Source organism: Peromyscus eremicus, chromosome 6 (genome assembly GCF_949786415.1).
Source record: "Peromyscus eremicus chromosome 6, PerEre_H2_v1, whole genome shotgun sequence".
NCBI classification, from domain to species: Eukaryota; Metazoa; Chordata; class Mammalia; order Rodentia; family Cricetidae; genus Peromyscus; species Peromyscus eremicus.
Genome location: NC_081421.1, coordinates 37,276,224 through 37,295,242, shown reverse-complemented (window position 1 = coordinate 37,295,242; position 19,019 = coordinate 37,276,224).

Sequence of the window (19,019 nt, the reverse complement as noted above, 5' to 3'; positions counted from 1 at the left end):
GGAATATCAGGTGTCCTCCACACAGGTGCAAAAGTGATTTGAAAGAGGAGGGGGGATGATATAGATCGCAGTTTTAATGGTGGGTAGGGAATGAGGCTACAATGAGAATTTCTGTGTATGGCATGAACATCCTGTAGGCATCAAAGGCAGCAGGTACTGACTTTTGTTTTTTTTATCAGCTTGCTCAGTGTGAAACAAAAGAGGAAAAGGGAAGGGAGAGGCATACCTGTCAGCAAATATCAACGAATGAGACCAGGTTCTCATTGTACCATGTGTGAATAAACACATAGCACACACTTGAATATACCCATCGACCCATGATGCCTCCTGTTCCAAGTGTTCCCACGAGATTCCTCTGCATCAGTGGTCTGTGGTCACCCTAGGTTCTTCACTCTTTGTTCCTTGTAACTCTCATTTGCACCTCATGCCTAAGATTGCTTCTTTGCACTTGGCTTGATGCAAATTCATAACAGAAATAAAAATTGAAACAAAAATATTCTACTTACAAAAGCCATTTAAATTTTTGACATGTCATTCTAAAAGTTGATAATTCAGGGGAAGAGAGCAATAAAAAAAGGTTACTAATACTGTTGATAAGGATTTGCTATGCCTCTTAGGCAGAAATACCAACATAAAATTGGACTTTAAATAGCCAGTCATTTTTTTTCTCTATAACATAAAACCATTTGTCTCCCTTTGATCACATGATATTCTAAAGAAATGATTCAGGAAACATATACCGATATAAATATGTACACAAACATTATATACGTGCAGCCAAATGCTCACATGGGAGATGCTGGCATTTGTTTGTGTCCTTGATGTTTCACAAATTTGTTTTAGATGAGGAGACTCAGAGAAGCTCTGAGTTTCCCTGGAAAATGAAACTGAAAGTGAAAAAAAATCTGTAAAATCTGGTAACAGTGGAACGGATCGCAGTCCGGGCTTTCTAGCCTAGGCTCATGAGAGGACTCCAGCAACACCCCTGCGCCAAACCATGTGGCCGGGGCTGGCAGAACTCGATGGATCACAGCACAGGCATGCAAGAGGACTACAGCAACACCTCCACACTAACCAGGCTGGGTGGTTGGGCACTATTATTATCTCTTTGTGATGAGGAAGCATGGTCCTGCCCAGGGCCATGATGGTGGGACAAGGAGACCCACAAGCAGTGTGACCCAGGCTCCGAGGAGAAAACACTGGCCCACCTGGCACCTTGCAGCACCATATGGTGAACAAATGTATGGTGTGATATGGGAAAGAGAGAAAGAGAGAAAGAGACAAAATGGTTCATGTCCTGTGGACAAAGGCATATCTGAAGAGGTGAGAAAGATGAGGAGTGGGCTGGGGTAGGTGGCTCCATTGTCACCCAGGGCCATGGTGATGCCTGGCCCTGTGCTTCTGCTGTGACCCTTGTCTGGGTTCAGGCTCTGAAGCAGCAGCAGTCCCTGTTGATGTTCATGGCTCCTGATAGCACCAAAGGCAGAGAGGATAGGGCTGTGCCCTGCCGCTCATTGGATGAAATGCTGGAGAGAACTGGTCCTGCTCCTGACTGCCTAAAGCACCCAGGAGAGAGGATCCTACATTGCACCCGGGGAGCACAATAGAGCTAACCTTGTTCAAGGGGCGTGGGCGAGCTGGTCCTGAGAGCGTGAGAATGGGGGAGGAGGTAGTGCCCTTCTCATATGCCATGTTGCAGCATGGGTGAGGGAAAGATTCTCTCCTCCCCTCGACCCTTGCCACCTGCAGCAGGTAGGGGAGCTGACCCAATCCCTCACCAGCTGCAGAACTCGGGAGAATGGGACCTACGCCTTCCTGGGACAGCACAGTGGAGTTGACGCTGTAGATAGGGGCATGGGTGAGCCAGGCCTGAGGACGTGAAAGGGGCTTAGCTGGTTGGTACTGCTTCCCTCATCTGTGGTGTGGTGATGGGAGCCAAAGAAAGATGCCCTCCTCCCTCACCCCTACCGCCTCCAGCTGGCAAGCAACCTGATCCCTCCACCTGCAGCAACACGTAGGAAAGCAGTCCCTGCACCTCATCTGGGCAGCACAGTAGATCTGACCCTATTGGTGGAAGTGAGCCAACCTCGATACTGTGAGCATAGGAGAACTGTCCCCATTACTCCTCTGACATGTGGTGGCATGGGCCTGGGAAAGATGCCCCCCCCCCCGGGCAACTACCAGTGCCTGAGGCAGGTGGAAGAGCTGACACTGAGGTCCAAAGAGCGTAAGAGCAGGAGAGCTGTTCCTGCCCCTCATCAGCTGCAGCACTCGGGAGAGTGGCCCCTACACCTCGCCTGGGTAACACAGTAGAGCTGGCGCTGACGTGGGTGTGGGAGAACCCAACCTGAGGACTTAAAAGCCTGGGAACTGGCCCCGCCCCTTGCTCATTACTGCAAGGGGTGAACTAGACAGGGTAATGCTGGAGAACTCTGGTGGTGAAGACAGGGGAGAGCTGGCAGGCTGGATCCCAACATCTGTGATCTGCTAACGTAGTGGGTGGGGGTTGGGGAGCGGGTCCAGTCCTATGGACCCAGGGCTGCAGGATCTCCACAACACAGAGGAATAACGGGATGTCCAGGAAGAGTCCCAGCGAGGGCCCAGGTCAATGGTGTAGCAGAGACCAGAGACCTTGAACCAGACCAGTGATTCTTTATGATGAACATCTGCATGTAAAAATGTGTGGATAAAGGGGTTTACTGTGTCACACTGCAGCTTCCATGATAAGATTTTCCCCTTCTTCCCCCCTTTTTTTCTCTTAAATTTTATTGTGTTTTATTTGCGGGGTGGGGGTGGGTGGGAAGATGGATGGGATCAGGAGGCATGATGTAAAAGACAAAGAATAAATAAAAAGAAAGTTTAAAAAATCTGGTAATAATTAAAATTTATCCTTTGTATAACATTTAAATAAAAGTTTTTCTGAAAGTATTGATTAGCTTTGACCTAGCAGCCTACGTCACCCTCACAGTTAACTGTGTACTGCCCAGGACCAAAACGGAAGGAGAGTTAGTCTACTTGTTAGCCCAGGAGCCTCTCATCCACAGAGGAAGATTCCCAAGCACACTGAGTAACTGGAGGCTATAGGTACCACATCACATATGATGGACACACATTGAATAAAGAGCCAACCCTTGACATAGTTCCCCAAACCCAGGAATCAGAGACAACCTGACCGCAAGCATGTATTATCAGCTACTCATCAGTTTCATTAACTGGGGTATACCTCCTGCCCCTGATATCTGTAAGAGGAGACCCCACATAGCCATGGGAACCTGAGTTCTCCTTAGAGCTCACTTCACACTGTCTTTCCATGGCATTAATAACTTTCCCAATGAACCCTTTACTCAAGATGACAATTCTTCCTCAGTAACTCCTTTAAACCCCAAATCTGAGACCACTGTAGTATCTTAATGTATTTCTTTTACTATAAACTTTATTTTCCTTCAAGAAAATATATCTCAGGAAAAAAAAAGTTATTTCTGTTCATTCCACTAACATATCTATTTACATACTGATTTTGTTAAGGCAAGTATTTACCTCTCAATTTGCTTAATGCAATGTGGGACTGAGAGGCAAATTACCATAACTACAGCTTCATTTTGGCATCACAAGTAGAATTTATCAGCCTCAAGCTTGAATCCCCACTTGGTGGCATGCTGAACATTTCCCAGAACCAGAGCTTTGGAAGCTGTAATGCTGCTCCCTTCTCTGATCTGACGTCTACCAAGACTCCCACTGATGAAGCCACGCTGATCAGTCCACCTGCTTGAGATTTGCATTAGTTAGATTATAAATAATTTGGATAACTTAAGTACTAGCTTCAAGGCTCCCTCCTGGCTCAGAGCATATGGCTTTAGAAACAGTTTGTCAACTCTATGGGAGAAAATAAGAATTTTGTATAACGAAGGAGCCCCATAGAGCAAGAAACTCAACACCAGACAGAAGATCCTCAATACTAAGATAAACTTGTCTCTTTCAAGTTTAGCAAAGTATTAGGAGGTAAAATTATAGAAAAGAATAGTTACAAACACATTTTACATACATTATGTATGAAAATCAAAATATTACTTTGATTCTTATGCATGGTGTCCTGGTTAGCCTTAATGTGACACAGAATAAAACCAATTGAGAGGAGTCACAACTGAGATTGCCCAGGTCAGACTGGTCTGTGGCTTGTTGGAAGGGGATTGTCTTAGTTATTAATTTATACAGGAGGGCCCAGGACACTGTGGGTGCCTGCATTCCGTGAGCAGGTGGTCCTGGGTTGTACAGGAAAGCCTGCTAAGCATGAGCCGGTCTGGCATTGAGTCATAGATCAAACCAGCAAACAACATTCGTCTGTGACTTTTGCTTCAAGTTCCCCCTTATATCTTCCTGTCCTGACTCCTCCAATGACAGAATGCAACCTGGCAGTATAGGTCAAAGGAACCCTTTCCTCTCCCAAGTTGCTTTTAGTTTGGGTTTTTTTTTATCCCAGCAACAGAAAACAAACTGGAACAGATTACTTTGTTTCCACTGTTTCCTCTTCATTAAAATGACTCACAGCCGGGCGGTGGTGGCGCACGCCTTTAATCCCAGCACTCGGGAGGCAGAGCCAGGCGGATCTCTGTGAGTTCGAGGCCAGCCTGGGCTACCAAGTGAGTTCCAGGAAAGGTGCAAAGCTACACAGAGAAACCCTGTCTCAAAAAACCAAAAAAAAAAAAAAAAAAAAAAAAAGACTCACAATCAGTGTCTTTATAATCAATCATTTAACTCTCCCCTCTCACTTCAAGAAGAAAAATTGATGTCAAAACAAATGCTTTGTCCTCATAAATCCTTTAGTGCCAGTTAATGTAAAATGCTTGCGAAGCAAGCAGGAGTACCCAAGTTCAGGTCCCATTCACCCATGTAAAAAATTGGGTGCAATGACATGTACCTGTAGTCTCCGAGGCTTGCTAGCCAGCTTCAGTGAAGGATCGTGTCTCCAAAAATAAGATGGCAATCTGTAGAGTAAGGCTCCTGATGTTGACCTTTGACAACCACCACATATACTGTATACATAAATAAATAAGATTAAATTTGTATAAAACAAAATAAATCAGGGTGATCTAAATAACCAATGGCATTGTTTATTTTCATTTCTTGGCTTGCTTGTTTGAGACCGTGTCCCCTTGCATAGCCCAAGCTACCCTCAGATCTGCTTCCTCAGTCTCCTAAATGCTGAGAGTTCCTCACTGAGATGGATAGGGAGACTTTAAACTCATGGTATTTGGTCTCACCCCTCTGAATATAGGGGTTACGGCTGTACACCACAGCTCCTGGCTAACCAAATTTTAATTTGATTAAGACGGTTTGTGCTGAAAACCAAATGTTTTCTTAAGACGTGTAGAATCAGAAAGAACTCACTTGACTTCTTAATTAATTATAAATGGTATATTTAGGAAGTTAAATGTTCTCTCTATACCTCAGTTTCCTCTTTTTTCATGAAAGTTATAAATACCTCGGTACATGAGAATTAATTAAAATGAAAAGTTTCCCAGTAGTCAATAGAGCAAATTATCTGACTCCTGGTGTTCCTGATGCATAGTAATTCTCATGGTGGTGTCCAGGAGATACCAAGTAACAATATTCTACAATTATGCTTGGTTCTGAAGCTATCACCTATTTTCTAATTCAAAGAATAGAATTCTTTTAAAATAATATAGCACTTTGGTAGCAAGACTATTTTTAGCCCATTTAATTTGAACATATCTCAACTATACCCTATTTTCTTAGGGTGCTTTCTTTTTATTCTTAATGCTCAGGTACATATAATACAGCCCTTCAGAAATAAATAAATAAGAGTGAGAAGAAAAGAAAGAAGGTAAACAAAAAGGAAGTGATATCTATTACTCATGTTAAGAGACTTGTTTTCTTATTGGAAAGATACCACTTGTAGATAATTTATGTTGTATGTGTTATAAAGTTTTTATCCCAGGGCATATGACAAATACAGCTGAATTTGAGAAAGTTAACCCCTTGCAAAATCTCCTGTGCATATCTAACTTGTGGTAGTGCTTGTTCTCATACCTTTACCAGGCTCTGGTCCATTTGTAAAGTGGTAGGATAATAATTTGAGATATAGATTTTGACTCAGGATATGAGCTATCATGCCCAACCAAGACACATGAGTAAGGAAGAAGTCAGTGATGGAAACAGGAATCTTACTTAACCTCTCATTAAAGTTTGGCAGAGGATGATTTAAGAAGAGAGGAAAGGTCATCCAGAACCTTTGCTTCCATCCATATTCATACCAAATGAGACACCCAGAAAGCAAAGAGGGTAATTGAGAAAATTTAGATATTGATCATCCTCTGTGTTGTGACTCCCATCTTTAGCTCCACAAGTAATTGGGTGGTTTTGGAGTAAAAATAAGGCTTATCAAATTTTCTGAGTGATGGTACAAGAGCTGAGGAGACCTGTGAATTGCCAATCCTTCCTAGACTCTGGTGATTGGAAGCCTTGCTGATGTCACTGCCAAGTAATATGGAGATTAAAATCAAGATGCCTGTGAGGAGTGTTGGAAGCAGTGTGTTTTCTGGGCATTGTAGAGTGGTTCATAAGTAATCGTAATTTCTCAACCAGCAAAATAAATATTAGAGAAGATTTAAAAGAAGGAGTGTTTATCATGAGTTTGGAATTGACTCTTGTAGTTGAGATTGGATGCTGTACAACAATAGATACAAGCAGAGTTGCCAGGGGTATATTATAGGTGTGATTTTCACAGAATTTAGCCACAATCATTTCATCACTGAATATAATTATGCTTTTCTGTGAATGACTAAAATCAAGTGGGTTGGAGGGTTATGCTTTTGTTTATATTTGTTGTAATTTTTATTAACTTGGTTTTGCAGTCAAGATTTTCTTGGTTCAATAGTCATGAAAACTAAATGACTAAAACAATACAATGATATCTAAGTTTATTGTTTATTTCTCTGTTACTGTGATAAAAAATACCATGTCTAAGGTAATTTATAGAAAGAAGAATTTATTGGGAGTTACAGTTTCAAGGGATAAGAGTCCATCCTAGTGTGGAGAAATGGCAGCAGGCAGGCATGTTAACCAGAGCAGGAAGCTGAAAGCTCATAGCCTCAATGGTAAGCACAAGGCAAGGAGAATAGTCTGGAAGGAGGGTGAGACTATATAATCTCAAATCCTATCCCCAGTAATGTATTTTTTCCAGCAAGTCTACACCACCTAAATCTCCTTGAATAGTACCACCAACTGTTAACCAAATTTAAATAGTCAAGTCTATGGGGACCATTTCTCATTTGAACTACCACATTAGGTCTATGGTAATGGCAATGACCCATTAACACTCTAGTAGAATGAGGACAGTAATGAGAAGAATTTAGACTCCAGTCATTGCTCTCTATTGGCTCTTCCTTCAGATGTAAGTGATTTTGTAAACACTAGAGTACATAGGAGGTGGAAGGTTAAATATGAGAGTTGAGATAGGAGAATAGGAAACAAGGTGGGAAGGAGATTCCATATACGGCTGGAAACCTTCCTGGCTGCTGGTTCTATATGGGAAAAAGAACCTACACAGAAAATAACTAATATACAAATAACCCATCTATGGTCATGAGGAGCTAGCTGTTCCCATCATCTCTTGGAGCTGGAATGAGGTCCAGGTCTTGTGTAATTCCAAGCCCCTCTATCTCTTCCCTTTCATAAAATATTTTCTTTCCTGTAACTATCCATGTATGTCTCTACACTTGATTGTAAAGCGGCATTAGTGCCTGGTCAGTGGATAAGCTGTGACCTCAAACAGTGCCTATAATATTTGGAGAGTCAACCAGTAGAGAGATAAGAAGATACTTCTGAATTTTCCTCTCTCTTAACAAGGCATCAAATGAACTATTAGTCCTTCTTTCCTCACTTACAAAGGATGGGCAGAATTTTGTGGAAGATTGACTATGGCCAAGCCTAGGCCCTCTGAGAAATGTATTCAGTGGCAGCAGCTGCTAAGCCTGAACTTAAAATTGGAAGCCTGCTGTTGCTGATGATCCATATTTGATCTGTGAGATGTGTAGATGCTTTAGGAGCTTGTCTTGAGGGTGTGCACTGGCACATGTGAAATTGACCTCACCAAAAGCAGAAGCCAACAATGTGACTAGTAAAGATGGTGATGATTATGTTAGTAGTCAAGATGGTATTAATCACATGATTAGCCAAAAAAGAATTACTACACAAACACCTAAGACCCCCATAGTGCTGGTTTTTCAGAGGACCACTGCACTCCCTAGACTCTCCCATGAGCCTGGCACTCATTTGTATATCTCACAATTATTCTTCCTGTTCCTTTTTTTTTCTCCTGTAAATTCATGAATTCATGATAGTATCATGGAAGCAGTACATCCAAATGGGAATCCAATATGGACACCTGCCCTTGCCCAGAGACTCCATAGATAGGAAAAGGGGAAGGCTATGTAGAGAATACTGGTTCCGTTTCCGGTAAGGTCTTAATGTCTACTGGCTTTGAATGATAATCCCCTTCTTATGCACCCATGCTTACCTGCTTACAAGTATGTTGTTGTCAGTTTTCTGAACAAAGACAATCCATGATGGGAATGATGTTTTGAAGTTTGGGACCCAGTTTCACTGGACTCAAAGGTTAAAGAGTGAGCCATGAGCAATGGCACAGCCTAAAAAGACTAAAAGCCAGACCAAGTGCTGTTTTATTTCTTCTTCCTGAAGACTAAATGCCCTCCCTGGAAACACAAGAGAGTAGTAAGTCTAAAACTATAGGTTCACTCTCTTCTCAAGAGTCCTAATTAATTATCTTCTATGCACTATTCACTTCTTTTTCATCACACCCAAACTGTTCTTAACTCTTTCTTATTTATTTATTGTAAACAATATTATCTCCAAAGCTGTAAAAGTAATTTTCCAAAATAGAAAGACGTTCTCTGTAGCATTAATTCTAAAGAGAAAAATGATCCATCTATACATTTAACCTGAATGGCAATTTCAAGAAAGACTAGCCAAAGCTACATCACATATGTAAATGTCTTCTTTAAACCTAGCGTCCTGATAGTTCTGGATTTGTGTTTTGTTTCATTTTTTTACTCTTGTATTTGAGAGCTTCATACCGAGATAAAGGAAATATCTGTTGTGTACACAGCAGGATGGGAGAGAGAGAGAGAGAGAGAGAGAGAGAGAGAGAGAGAGAGAGAGAGAGAGAGAGAGAGAGAGAGAACACAAGTGGTTGTTTCAAATCCTGGACAGGGAAAGTGTAAGCCTAGTACTTTGAATGCAAACGTCTCTGGTTCTTGGTTCTTTAGTGGCTGCATTCAGATATGTTCAAGTGAGAGAAAGTCCGGATGCCTTAATCATCTAATCTGTTTGAGGGCTTGGAATAGGCTAAAGGGGAAGTCTTTTTTACTCTAGAGGCTCTAGCACACCTCCCCTTCCTTAGGATCATTATGAGAAATTCTTCTTCAGTTTCTTTGGGCTCCTTGCATCAATAATTGGGGTAAGATTGATCGTAAGAGTCTGAAGAAAATGAAGCTAATATTTTAACTTTTTTTTTTCTGGCTTGGATGATGGGGAAGTTTGGCCAAAGGACAGACACTTAAATTATAATATTGTCCAACAGCTGATTCTACTTTGTAGGAATCAAGAGAAATGGTCTGAAGTGCTTTATTGAAGAGTTTCATGGTTCTTTTCCAGAAAACAGGGCTTTTCAAAGACAAAAAAGAAGAAAAGAAAACCTATGATACCTTAGATGAACCCTGTTTTTGTCCAAACCCTGCTTTTCAAACAAGAAACAACGAGCACCATGACTCAGATGAAGTATCCCCTCCTACTCTACTTCCACATTCCTCCATTTACAAGTCACCAGAGAAAACTGCAAATAAGCCAGTAGAATGCACTAGAAGTGGAGCCTCTGACTGACTGCTCTACTCCTGCAACACTCAGGAGAAAATCCAAGTCCATGTCCTTTCTCAACTACAAACTTCCCACAATGCAAGGATAAGTCGGGAAGCTTCTCTGAAGACCCATTCCAATCTCCCAGTACATTTTTTACTTTATTATTAATGCCTATGAACTTATGTAAAAAAAAAAAAAAAACTTGTATGTAGTCCTCTAAGTTACCTATTGTACTCTTCTGGAAAAAAACAGGCTCCAGAGAAAGCTAAAAAGCATGATGATGAGATATTTAGTCTAAGTTCTATAATTCCCATAACCTCTGTTTACAGGTCCTTCTAATCAAGAACCCAGTGACTGTAATTATAACATTCAACAGTTAACCATAGGTGTAGGATAATGATAGAAAGCCTTAGTGTTAGAATGAAAACTTACATAAAGAAACATGTTAACTATAAAAGGATCAGAAAGATCATACAAGAAAGGGAAGAAAACCTGCCTTATATTTCAACAATTTAATTGAAGTTTCCAAGAAATTCATCAACCTGGATGCCTCATCATCTGGGATATAGGCTCTTTTAAGTCAACAGTTTTCAGTGAGTCAGCTTCTGACATTCACATAAAGCTTTGAAACCTATAGTTTGGATCTCATACACCACATACTCAACTGTTAGTGTTTGTTTTTATGGTATTCAACAACCACACACACACACACACACACACACACACACACACACACACACAGAAAAAAAAAGATATGACAGAGGTCACTGGGAAAAGAGAAGAGAAGAGAAAGGGACCCAAATAATTGTGGTTGCCTTTGAGGGTACTATTGACCATACTCATCCACTCAGGGATCACCATGAAAAGCGTCAGATATTAAAAACTCATGGGCCCTGAGGTCATGCCTGTTGCCAGAACCCTTGAGGCCACAACACCAGAACCCTAGCCCACAGTTGGGGCTGAGGGACTCTGCTCCAACAGAGGCCACGCCCACCACCAGATCCCCTGCTACATCAAAGGACCACTTGCTGGACAAGAGGCCATGCCCAGGCCACTAGAACTGAAGCCCCCAACTCAGGCAGAAATCCCCTGCTTGACCAGAGGCCACCCAAACCATCAGAAGTCCAGACCCCAACTCAGGCCAGAAGACCAGAGAGGAAACAGAGACCAAAGAACAAATTACCCACCCAAAGAAGACAAACTCAGTAATGAGCACCTAGACTTAAATCACCCCAGACTCAGATGCCTAGGCTCTAGTGTAAGAACACAATAAAAAACAGCCAGGGCAATATGTCACCACCAGAACCCAGTTATTCTACTATAGCAAGCTCTGAATATACCAATACAACTGAAGCACAAGAAAAGGATCTTAAAATCCATTAGGTGAAGATAATGAAGTTCCTTAAATAGAAAATGAATAAATCACTTAAAGAAATAGAAAAAAAGGAAAAAAATGGGAGAAATGAATAAATCCCTTAAAGAAAGTCAAGCAAAAGCAAACAGTTGAAGGAAACAAAATTTTTCAAGACCCAAAAGTTGAAATAGATGCAATAAAGTAAACACAAACTGAGGGAATTTTGAAAAAGGGAAATCAAGGTAAGCAAAGAGGAACTACATATTCAAACTTCACCAACAGAATACAAGAGATGGAAAACAGAATCCCTACAGTGGAAAATAAAAAAAAAGGAATATAGTACTCATCACATGTGAGAAGGGATGCCACCCTGGAAAAGACAGTTCAACTGTTCCCAAAGCAGGGACTAAATGCCACAGTAAAGAATGTGTGTCAGGCCCTCACTCTGTGTTCCTAACAGCTCTGGGCATCTCCATCCCCCAGTCTCTGAATCACTCCAGAGGAGATGCACTAATCTAGGAGGAGGAGTAATTAGACTATGTTCATATTGCTTCCTTGTGTCAGTTTTAAATTATGTTTGGTTTGTGGACAAACAAAAGTTTTCTCCAGGAGGGTTGTAAAGGCCACTGAGATGGCAAAGCTCCCCACAAAAGGAAACTATCCCAAGATTTGACCTCCCCTGCTCATTTCCGAGTGACAACAGACCATCCATTATATCACATGTGATGCCATGTGTGCATAGGTCCCTAGGCATGAAATATCATCTGCATTCTGCTTGGAGGCCAAAGTCTTCAGGCAAATTAGAAAAGACTAACCAAACTAGTAAATAGATCACCGCAAAGTATTGCTAGAAAACATCTAAAAAAAATGTACCCATTGCCTGAAAGACAGAACCACAACAAAATCTAGGTCAAGTTCAACCCCTGTAATATATTGCACAGAAGACCTTTCTTGCACTAAATCTGCTGTCAGACTCTGAGGCCAATCATAGGACTCAATGCATAATAAAACTGGAACAAATCCAGTGAGCCCTATAGAAATATGGGAACAAGTTTATACCCAGACCAAAGGATAGAACCACAAAGAGTGTAGATACTGGGGGCTGGGTCTTTCTGGTGTTGTGGGAAGAAGGAGCCACAGAACCATGAGATACTTGGTGAAGGGACCTTACCAGGTCATCCTGAGCACAACCATGACTGTCAAACTGGGAGGAGTTGACAGCTGGCTTCATATCTCCAGTATAAAAGCAGCGACCTCCAACCAAGAGAATCACATGAACACCCAGAGAATAACACATACTCTGTGAATCATTGGAAGATCCATAACTTCTCTTCACAAGACAGGAATAAATGGCACCCTAATGACTAATGACTCAGGTGTTCTAGAATATTCCCTGTTCTAGCTTCTCCTGATTATTCTAATCCCAAACTTGATATAAGATCTTGCATGCTCCCAACAGAAAGACATCATTTCTCCTGCCCAAATTAAAAAACCATTTAATGCTCTCTGCTGCTTCTTTACTTCTTCTTCCCACAGGAATAAGACATTTATGCTGAATCCCAGTTTAAAACAAGGTGGCTGATTGATGATTATTGGCTTTGTCCTAAGCTACAACCACACCACCAGGAACTATTATCATGAAGAGGCCTGCTTCCCTGCGTCAAAAGTCCACAAAAACCAAGGATGAGAAACAAACAACTATGAGTTCTAGTTAGTGCCCTTGCCTGGACATACAACTTTGACATTTATCCCTTACAAGCACCTTCCTCCTCCTCCCTTCAAATTATAGCCATAAAATAACCTAGCCTAGTAGTTTAAAAAAAATCAAGTCAGATTATACGTCACTTCATAACAGACACAAAGAAGTTATATATATATATATATATATATATATATATATATATATATATATATATATATATGACATAACCTGACTGAACTTAGAGCTCAGCTTTTGTGTCCCTCAATATATTTTGCACCCTAATAAACTTATCTGGGGTCAGAGAACAGAACAGCCACTAGATAGAGATAGAGGCCAGGAAGTGGTGGCACACACACCTTTAATCCTAGCATTCCAGAGACAGAGATCCGGATCTCTGTGAGTTCAAGACCACACTGGAAACAGCCAGGTATGGTGACACATGCCTTTATTCCCAGGAAGTGATGACAGGAAGCAGAAAGATATATAAGGCCTGAGGACCAGAAACTAGAGCCCCTTTTAAGCTTTTAGGCTTTTAAGCAGCAGTACAGCTGAGATCCATTCGGATGAGGACACAGAGGCTTCCAGTTTGAGGAAACAAGATCAGCTGAGGAATTGGTGAGGTAAAGTTAGCTGTGGTGTGTTCTGTTTCTCTGATTTTTCAGCGATCACCCCAATACCTGGCTCTGCATTTGTTTTTATTAATAAGACCATTTTAGATTTGTCTGCACCTGCCTCCATCTTCCAAATACTGTGATTGCAACGTGTGCCCTCCTTAGCTACGTATTACATTCCAGGATCGTCTGGGCTATATGACATTCTGTCTCAAAAAAGGAACTACTGAAACTAGAATAAAATAGATCTGTTGTGATGGTGGGTAGTTTCTAAATATGGATAGTAATGATCATTATACAACAATATGATTGTACTTGATGTTCCAGACTCTATGTTTAAAAATAGCTGATCTTGGTTAGCTTTAACTGTCAACTTAACACAGCTTAAAGATAAGCTGAGTGAAGAGCCTCAGATGAGAAATGTTGTAGGTTAGGTTGGCCTGTGGACAGCTCTGGGTGAGAGGGATATCATGATTATTGATTTATATAGGAGGATCCAGCCCACTGTATACAATCAGTGGTTCTAAACTGCATGAGGAAGGTAGATGAATAGCAGTGTATCTGTGAACCAGTCAGAAAGCAGAATCCTCCATGGTTCCTGCTGTCACTATGACTGAATTCCTTGGTTAGAGGTAATACTATGTGTCTACCTAAAAGTTCCTGCTTTAGTTCCTGCTCTTACTTCTCTCAACGATGGCTTATAACCTATCAGCTGAAATAAACCCTTTCCTCCAAAAAAATTAAAGTTAAAATAAAACTGTTTCCTGAAAAATAGCCTCTGTGTCCATCTCTCTGGACAGAAAGCTTACAAAAACTCAATCAGTATGGAGGAAATGGCCCACCCTAAGGCTCCTTATGCAAGTTTTTTTTTTAAGATTTATTTATTTTGGTCAACTACTCCTGGGCATAGGACCTGCCCTGGAGTGTAGTTGTTATACCCAGTGACACACTCTGTAGAAAACAGGTTTTCCCTTTCCCAATAGGTATCAATTGCAAATAGCTTCTTTGTTAGGAACATATGCTTCCCTTTCTCAGCACCACAGTTCTGTCTTATTTGAACCTGCGTAGGTTTTGAGTGTACTATCATGGTCTCATGAGTTCATGAGAGCATCAATCCTGTGTATCTGGCTGATGCTCTTTCCTTGTAATCATCCTCTACTTCTGGCTCTTATAATCTTTCTGCTTCCTCTTCCCATAGTTCCCTGAGCCTTGAGGGGAAGGGTTAGATAAAGACACCCCATTTAGGACTGAGTTCTCTTGAGAGGTCTAAACATGCTCCATTTTACCATCCGATCTAAGTTTCAGTTCCTTAAGAGCAAACCAGGCTTACTTCAAACAAAGGGCCTTTAGTCAGCAACACCCAGACAGTAGGGATGAGGGAGAGGGAGAGAGCATGTACAAGGGCTGAGTCAGCTCCCATAGTATCTCAAGAGAATGACCAAAAAAAGACACTTCCTTGTAATCCCCCTGAAACACGCCCATATTTGCCCAAGCATGTCCAAAGATGGAAAAGCTAAAACCTCAGCCAATCAGAAATGTACTGCTGCTTATCTAACCAATCATATTTGTGATGACTTAACTGCTCCTGGAATTCCCCTAGCTATGCTTAAAAGGAGTCTGTGTGCTTCTCTAGGGGTCACCATTTTGTACAAGTGATCGACCCTGTATGCTGGTTGATTTTGCAGAATAAATGCTCTTTGTTTTTGCATACAATTTGAGTCTTCATCAGCAATATTCAGACCCTTTTACCCTAAAGTCTCTCACTCTCACCACATTGTCCAGTATGGTGTGCTGGTGGAAGCTCCACCTCAGCCCTGCTCCACCCACCCCACATCCATATACCCAAAGAGTCTGGAATGTTCTAGTGGAAGCTCCACCTCAATCCTCCTCTCCCATCTCTCTCTCCCCAAATCTTTCCTCATCTCAGAAAGCCTGCCAAACATGGCTCCTCCCCCAGAGATGCTCAAGACCACTCCCACAGGGCATTTAATCTACACCCCAGAAAACAGACAAATGGCTTTTTATCCTCTTTTCAGTCTCTCTTTCCCGTCTCCTCTCTGGGGGTCAGAAAATCATCCGGAGCATTTTACCCATTAAACCTGGGCTTTTTCTAATTCAGTTTTATTTGGTCTGATTTGGATAGCTGCATGGGATGGAGAGATTTATCAGGTTGCAGAAACTTTTCATATGGGTCTCTCTGTTAATTACCATCTATTGCAAGAAGTTTCTATGATGAGGTTGAGAGATGTTTTGATCTTTTGTTTTGCTTTGATGGCTTTTATTTTATTGGTTTAAATTAGTTACTTTTGATTTTTGATTTTTGTTTTCTGAGCTCTTCTTTTCAGAGAGAGAGAGAGAAAAAAAAAAACAACCTGAAGTTGGTGGGCAAGGAGGTGGGGAGAATCTAGGAGGGGTTGAGGGAGGTGGTGCGTGATTAAAATATATTGTATAAAGTGTTTAAACTTTTTGAAAGGTTTATTGATTTTCTTTGATGCATATGAGTGTTTTGTCAGCATTACATGTCTAGGCACCACAAGTATCCAGTGCCTTCAGATGCTGTATACTAATTATGAAGCCATCAACAACTTGGGTTGGAACGCAGCCCAAGACTTCAGTATCTAACCTAAAAGGGTTTTCCCTTGGGAAAAGCCAAGAACTTCCTGCCAAAGAACCAAATGCATTTTCCTGGTTGGAAAAAAAAAGGCAAGTTTGTGCTTTTTTTCATTTTAATGGAAGTGCTGGCACATCCGTTGGGATCCTAAAAGTGTTCTTGTACAATTCCAGTGTATAATCTGTAAAGGAAAGAAGGGCTACAATAGGAAACAGAGGTCCTGGGGCAAAAAGACTATCCTGGAGCAGTGGAATCTTTATCTATTAGTAACCATTCTGAATCAACAAATACTGAAGATAAGTCTTTTGTATTCCTCTGCTAAGAACAATAGCATTTTGTTACCCATGCAATGCCCACATGTAGGTAGGGTCTTCCTACATAAATTAACAATCAAGACAATCCTTTACAGATTATACACATACACACACACACACACACACACACACACACACACACACACACAGACATATCCACAGGCTAACCCAATGTAGAAACTTCCTCATTGATACTCTCTCCTCTAAAGGATTCCAGGCTGTGTTAGGTTCAAAATTAAAGCTTAAGCATAGTATTTTTCCTAGACCTTCTTTAACGTATTTTAGTGTAAGTTTTCATCTGTGTTTAAACTAGTTCTTAGCATGTATACCTTGAGCACTCTTCTGTGGATTCTTAGATACTTTTTTGGATCCATCATGAGCATTCTATACATGTAACACACACACACACACACACACACACACACACACACACACACACAATGGTGAAATCATAGCTCTGAGATACATTGCCTGAAAGAACAGAATTCTTCAGAATGTCTTTGCATGCTTCCCAAGAATTATGGTTTTCACATACTCTTATGACCACTAAGGTAAGTCCCCATACTGGAGACAATCTGACATAATGCAAACACTGACCTCTGCTGGAAAAGCATACTGCCCACAGTTACTACAGTTGGCTAAAGAAAGAAAAAAGAACAGACAGAAACAAAATGTTAAGAAAATACCTAAAAACAACCCTTATGACCCAAACAAAATAATTATAAAGTTAAATAATGTTGGGCATTTATTCTATTGATCATACTATTTTAAAAACAATGTTTGTAGATAAACTTAATCACATATTTATTACTATAAATACCTATAAGTAACCCTAATCATGGCTCAAAAATGGCTTTGATATATTTTAGCTAGTGAATTTATCATTATTATTATGTTAAGTGTATATACATGTGAACACCAAAGAACAGCTTGATACAGTTAGTTCTCTCTTTTCACCTTAACATGGATTCTGAGAATTCTACTTAAGTCATCAGGTGTGTGTGTGTACATCAAGTGTCTTTAGCACCCGACCTATCTTGGTCCCAGATTTAATATCTTCACTGTAAAATTTAATATATATGTCTTGACTGAGGAATTCAATTAATTGTCACTTAATGTTTCACAAATAACATGACTAGCTCTCTTAGGAACTGAGGACAGTTGGAATCACCCCTAACCCCTGTTTTTGTGGATACAGAGAACACAGTCATGACAAGCACCTTATTGCCCAGTCTCACGAGTTTCCTTTCTGTTGTTGTACATGTGACAGGAATTAGACAGTTGGGGAACAGGCTAAATGAAAAATACACCTTCTTTAACTCATTTATATACAAATTTTAAAGTTTAATCAGATACAAAGTATTACTATAATAATTTTTACTTACTTACTAAAGCTGTTCAATATGGAGAAAATCTGAAACAAGGAAATTGTTTTATTTAGTTTTTAATGAAAAATGCTTGCTTACATCAAATGGTTATCTGTAGAAAAGTTAGCTCCTAACTGGCTGATATGAATTTTCCAAGTGAAGAAGTCCTTATTTTGTTCTTTTTTAATTTTATCTCATAAGTTCTTCAGTTTTATTAAATTTATTATTTTCTCTCCACCCATCATGTTGCATTCTATCACACTGCCTAGAAACTTTAGAACAATTCTGTATTCTGTTTATCTTCCTCCTCCACATGAGATCAACTGAAAACTGTTCCTGAGTGTTTTGATACCTCCTTGCATGCTGTCTTCCATCCTTACAACATCAGTGGACATGCACTTCTCAGATGTGCAATTTATATAGAATTGACTGGCAGTCTTAATGCCACTTTACTGAATTCACCACCACATTTTGCAAATGTCATGCTCCTTATAGACCATGCTCATTAATGCAGATGCAGTGGCTCCTCTAATAGGCAATCTTGGTTTGGAAAATCATCTGGCCTAGAAAAAGCTTTCTTGAAATATCCTGCAGTCTGAAACTCTTCTTTTTAAAAAACCTATCTTTCTCTCTCTCCTTTCTTTCACAGATGTGATCTTAAATCTTAGATCATATTTAGGATCTTTTTCCATATCTTCTTTCTTTGGTGATTTCCCTACTAAGTGTTAGAATTCTGCCCTTACTCCAGCTGCATGACCGCACATGTGCAGTTCAGGAGTTAAGCAAAGGGTGTTGGTCTTACGTCATCAGTGTGTGCTGGTGACTATGTGCTCAGGGCATGATCACGCAATCAGCACATGCGTGGTGTAGCTCTGTAAGCCCACCTATGCATGTTCACCGGGAACCCTTGAAAGAGGTGGACACAGGTACCACCCTCTCTCTCTCTGTTCTGCTGCCCCCGCCCCCACCATCTTTCTCTCTGCCCTCCACATGTGCTCTTTCCCAGGCCTGGTTCTTCTCCCCAACCCCTTCCTCCTAATAAAGCTCTCTGCTACCAGGTAGCATGGCCATGGCTCGTGACCTTTTTGCATGGTAACCAGCTCCGCTTATCATTCATTTCACTAAGTATTTTAAAATTTTTATTCTTTTCTTAAAGAATAACCCCA